The following is a 6,518-nucleotide window of genomic DNA, read 5'->3' as shown; positions in this document are numbered from 1 at the left end:
ATTTCAAAGATTGAGTGAGGGGAAGGGGTCCAAAAAGGCAAAACACGGGTCCAACCTAGAAAATTGCCAGGTTGTAGCAAGAAACTAGGGTTTGTGCGAAAATGAGGAATTTGGGGGATCTCAGTGATGGGAAGTGTTTGATAAGGTACTTTAAGGATAGGGGAAGGTGTATGAATAACAGGATACAAGTTTTACCGATGATTTGACCGTCCAAGAGAAATTTCCTTCAAAACCCTAGGAGAGGGAAATGACCGTAGCTAGGCGCAACTGAAGCACGAACAAGGTGTAAAATGACCCATTGGAACCTGACATGATGATGACAACCCTCTGAATGATGGTAGACTCAGCTGAAACATAGACCAACATTTGGACAACTTTGAAAGGAGTGAAAGCAAACCCTAAACCTAATGCCTAGTGACCAAATTTTACTTGAAGACTCACTAAAATGATAAAATTTGACCTTGACACCTCAAAATCACTTTGTAAGAGCATGTTTGATCACTGGAGGAAGGTTGGAAAGACTGACACTAACAACAAGTACAAAGGAGAAGGTACTCTCTATGGAGTTACATGAGACCCATGGCTTGTCAGGTTACTGTTGAACACTAACTCCCTCTATTTTAACTCACTCCCACTCCTAATTGCTTCACTCTATTATGGAACAAGATACGATTGAATATCATTGAACCCTTTCTCCTGCTAGTGACCTAGTTTTAACATAGTCCTATAGCTAACTAGGAGTTAGGTTTGACTCCTTCAACTCTCAACTAGAGTTATGACTTTCTCCCTTCTAGAGTCTTCTTCAAATTCCCCACATGGCTATTTTCATTTTCTACTATATGATCATCATGAGTTAGATATGTCATGGAGTTGTAAACATTGTAAATATTTTACTTTTCTAGCTAATAAAATTGATGATGACCAAAACCAATAGACCATAAACACCTATAGGAGTTATGATACCACAAGTGGGGAAAGATAAGGGGGTCTAAGGGATTTTTTTTATTATTCCTCTATTTATCTTGCCTTATCATCCTCACCTTATTTAAGTTACGAATAGTGGAAAAACTAATTCTTACAGTTAACAATCACTCCTATACATTAGAAAGGCACCTCCCTATATTCTTGGAACAAGAAGAAGTAGTGGGGTGAACTTGTTAAGGGAGATGCGTGGGAAAATTAAAATAGGACGAAATAAGCTACAAAAAAGGGAAGAAAAAGAGAAGTTTTAGAGAGGATAAGAGTATAAAACAAAGTTTCGGGATATATAGATTAGACCAATGGTGTAGACACATTGAAAGAGCTAGAAAACTAGTAAAATATCCAAGATTTTTTGTGGCATAAATTGAACTTTTCCATGTCTTCTCTAAAAAGCACAAGACAAAGACACTTTTGAGGAACTGAGAAGCAGATAAGGAAGTCCTCTTGTGTTGTGAGAGGCAGGTGATATGGGTGTTTGTAGTTGTTATGCCTTTGCAAAACTTTGTAGTGGAAGTTATCTTGGTTGAATTCTTGTATATTGAACTCACAAGCAATGTTCTTACTTCACCCTAGTGGTATCATAGTTTAGCTAGGGGGGAGAGTTTTACAACAAAGCTACCTATGGTTGGGAGGAAATCACTCCACTATTGGGTTTTTCTAATCATCCTTGTTGTATTTAGATAAGTTTCTTATTCTACCACCTATGTTAATTTCTTATATTATCCTAGTTATAAATTATGAGTATGTTATGGGTAAATAAATAGAGAATTTCTAGGTTATACTTTTGAATTATTAAGTCTGTCAAATTTGTTACATGTTTATAGAAAAAATGTTTACTTTATAAGAAAAAATAAAATAATCATCATATGAGTGTAGGATTATAGGTTTCTTCTCTTTCTTATATGACAATGCATGTATGAACTGGGAATTTTCATTCTTGGTAGTTGCTAATGATTTATGTCTTCCTTCGTTTTGATTTAATAAATATCATTTGTGAAGTAGTTTGGTTGTGGGTGATGTTTTGGATTCCTTTAGAGGGTGTTCAAGATTTATGAACCTTTAGGAGTCTTCTAAGCAATTTTTTGCCATGTGCAATCGGTTTCAATCCTTTGAAATAGGCCTAAATGCATAGCAGAAGTTCCTTGTTTTGGAAATTTGGGGATTGGAAGTTTTATCCTTAGCCCTTAGTCACATGGACCAATGAGGGAAATGACCATAGGCCTAGTCAAAAGGGGCTAAAGGGGGAGGAAAATTCAGAAATGTGAGATGATCTGAACTCTGTCAAATGTGAAAGTTTGGCACCTAAGACCTATCAAGTGCCAAAATTTGGATACCAAAATATGTCAAGTGAGGAAGTTTAGAGGAATTTGAATCTATTAAGTATTGAAGATCAAGTTATATCAAGTGCCAAAGTCTGGATATTGAAATTTTTTAAGTGAGGAAGTTCAAAGGCATCTAGATTACGTTAAGTATCAAATGCCAAGTTCTATCAATTGTTGAAGTCCATGCATCTAAATTATGTTAATTTATGAAGTTTGTGCATCTAGAATTTCTAATAAGTGAACTTTATGGAAAAACAAGTATATGGATGCTAAGTAAGCAATATATGATGTGGATTCCACATGGAAGATTCACAAACCTCTTGGTGATGTGACATGTTGATGTAAAGGAGTGAAGTGGCAGGTTGACATGTCATGAAAATGTGGCATGGAGGTTAAGATTGGATGACATGGCATGTTGATGTGGTGTGCCAACATGGCATGCTTGTATGGCATTGTAGTGTGGAAGAATTGTCCTAGCAATTAACGAGGCACCTTCCAGAACTAGTGAAATGGAATCTAGAAGATTTTGGATTTCTAGAAATATTGTTTTTTGGAAAAATATATTTTTAGGATTTTCTCGAATCCAAATATTTGGAAATTTGAATCGTTGACCATAACGGATATCCATAAATACAAATTTTTGGTAAATGGTCTTTTAGGATTTTCCCAAATCTGGATATCCAAATATTTGAATCATTGACTATAAAAAAAATCAAGAAGAATGGAGAATAAGGCAGTGGGAGAAAAAAAATCCTAGAATCTCTAGATGTGACTAGGTAAATAACATGCATAACATGCAAATGTCACACAATCTAGTGGCAATAGGTGGGCACATGACCACCATGTGTTAGCCACATATCAAATGACACGGCATAATGCAATGATGACGTGTGGGCACGAGTTTGCCACTTGTCAACCATGTGTCAGTTGTATGGTCATTGATGTGGCATAAGACAATGAAAATTCTTAGGGGCATAATTTTGTGTTTATAGGTCATATTTCGATAAAATTTATATCAATAGAAAGCTCTCCACAAGTAGAAAATGATGGTGATCTAAAAAGAGTTTGAGGTGATTGAAAGAAGAGGAATTTCGATAACCCCATCTCCTTAGGGTGGATTAACAATATGGACTTAAACATAACAATGAGATCATAGCAAAGGAATCACATATCAAGTTTTATATATTATCATTCCTTATCTTAAATTTGGTTATATTTATAAAATTTGATTTTTATCATTTGGAGTGTGTTACAAATTAGTATCAGCGATGTGTTTCAAACACTAGGCATGAAGGACCAAACATACACCATAGATATGATTTTGGAGCAAGAAGATAACTTTTTGGTTATGTTTGGCATTAGTAGTACTAAATAGATTTAACCTTGGATAGAGGGATATGTTTCTTGCAATGGAACAATTTTGTGTGGAACATGTTTTGGAAGTTGTGTCTTGAGAAAGCTAGTGTAAAAGGATGTCTCCTATGATTACTACTATCAATGAAATCAACAAGGAAGAATAAAAGGATGAAAATTCTTAGTGAGTGCAGTGGCATACATGATAAACGCATATGAATATGGGCATATGCAAGAATTAAGATGTCATTAAAAGCAATACTAGAAGTACATTGCTATAAGGTATATTGCCATGATTTTAAGCAATGACAAAATTTCATTGTTGATATATAGAGGTTCATGAGTGGAACCCATTTAGGATGTTTTAGTTGAAGGATTAAGAGTTATGACTTGCAAGAATCTTGGGCACTGTAGATATTTCCTAGAATGGTTTTGTGATATCCTTCTATGAGACGGTGGTGTGGCATTGGCCATACCTAAATATCCTTGAAAGATTTCATCCTTAGATGGATAATTGGGTTATACTTAACATATTCCCTTGAGGATGGGAATTTTGGTAAATGGTAAAAAGGCCTAAATTGTTGAGCTTGGTTATGCTAGGGATAAGAAATAGTCCTTGCATTGGAAGTGCAAAATGGAAAGATATAAGTTAGAAGGCCTAAGTTTTAGTTCTAGGATAGATGCCCTAGATGGCTAAGCAATGGTGTCTTTTAGAGAAAGGAAAAAGTATTGTAGAGCATGGAATATGAAGTGATTTGATGAATAAGGAATGTGCTTTTTTATGACCACTTAGTTGCATGGGAATGTATGGTGTCAATATAATTTATGTTGAGGTAGTTGATATGCGTAGAAGTCAAGGGGTAGGGTCACTTGGCTATTAAATCATAAGAAATTATAATAAATTATTACATACAATTGATATGCTAAAGTTTATATTCAACTTGTAAAATGCCCTTGCTGAGCTAAAGCAAAGGGAAATTTTAGATAAATAATCATTCAAGGAGGGCTTGACTAGGTCAATGTGGATAGTTGGATAGTGAATTCATAGTTAAGAGAAATCTTAAGGGAGTCTCCCCTTGAATGATATTTATGTATTGGTTAATATGCTTTCATAAATGGAAAAACCTAATTTGTGAAATGAATTAAACTTGATAAAGCTTGATTAATGTTAATATAAAATGCCTTATACACTGAATTGGGTTGTGGTTTTGGAGTACTGTAGCATATATTTTAATTTATTGACTAACAGTTGATGTGTGGATGATGTTGTGCATTAAGAAAAAATGTAGTTTGTTCCCAAGAATTTGATATTAAAGGCCACTTTCTTGAAGTGGAATTTGAGGTAGTAGAAGTGCCTTAGCCATTAAATGTCTTGAGGATGATGACAAGAGAATGTTTATCAAGAATCATTTGAGTATACATGATGATGGTAACGATGCAAGTATGGAAACTATCCATGTAACAACAAAGGGTAAGTTGAAGGAATTGGGTAAGGATTCCTTCAAGCTAAATTTATATTTAGATGAAATAATTTCCCTTTGGATGCATGAATTGCATGATACCCCACTTGAGGTATGATCAAAACAGGAAGTTTCTAGCACAAAATATTTGATAAAAATCTAAGTAATATGTGCATGTGTGAATTGTCACAATCGAAAATAGTTAAATAAGTTAGTGATACATTCATAGGTAAAAATTATATGTTTGGTAATGCATTGGAAAATGCATGGTTGTGTATAATGTATGAAGTGAATGTAATGACTACAATGTATGCATGACACTATGGGTTATGGTACAAGAGCTTCCAAATATGAAGCAACTAATGTCATCACATAGTGATGAGTGTATAAAATGGTACCATATACATGAATGCTTGAAGGTTATAGGTTGATGTGAGTGACCATGGAAATTGCTAATGCTATGAGTATTGGTCTATCACATGAACATGATTTTTTAAAATTTTCCTTAATTGATAAGAATGTGTATGGGATTATTGATATGTGAATAATTGTATGGAATTAATACTCATTATAGTATAATAAAGACATGAATATCTCAATCTAGAAAAAATGTTGAAAAATTTAACAATGCACTGGCTTGACGCATTGAATGGATGCATGCTTGCATTGGCTAAGAAATTGCCTGATTGAATGTCATGAAAAGAAACGATTTTAATGTATTGAAAAATTGTTGAGTGTTGAAGTGGTGTAAACTCCCCACCTCACAAAAAGTAAAGTGGAAAAACTATTTGCTAAGAAAATTCTAAGATATGCATCTTAGATGGGAGAGTAATTATGACACTCTCAACCTTGCATAATTATTTTAATTGTTGAAATAAATGTTTGAATGCATTGTGAAGTGTTGGAATGGTTGAAAAGCAAATACATGATGTAATAATGATGATATGTATTTATATAATCAATGAATGTTTCCTTTAAATTTGAAATGGTATGTAATTGAACATGATTGGATTGTTGAGTATATGACAATTTGGAGGTCCTTTTAGTGGCTATAGTGAATATTATATTGAAATGATTTTATATATGAAGACTAATAATTGTTTTGTTGAGTGAAAATGCAAATTGCAAGTAAAATAGCCATAGGTATAACAATGAATGTAAGCCCACAAGAAGGCTAGGTCTTATCCCATGTAAAAGAACCAAACAATTTTTCCCCAAATAAAAGAACCAAACATTATGAGAAAGAGTCTCATATTTGTGAAACTTTGTTTCGATATGAAATTGGTTGAAATCAAAGATTTTTTATTATAATTATAATTATTAATATCATGGGAAATGTATGCATCTAATGAAGGTGAATTGATGTATAAATCTAGTGAAGGTAAATGATGGTTGTGAATCT

This window comes from Pinus tabuliformis, chromosome 5_2, assembly GCF_031772625.1.
Source record: "Pinus tabuliformis cultivar Carrire ecotype Pingquan chromosome 5_2, CPIR1, whole genome shotgun sequence".
NCBI classification, from domain to species: Eukaryota; Viridiplantae; Streptophyta; class Pinopsida; order Pinales; family Pinaceae; genus Pinus; species Pinus tabuliformis.
The sequence above is the reverse complement of the archived record's forward strand: the minus strand, read 5'-3'. Positions refer to the sequence as shown.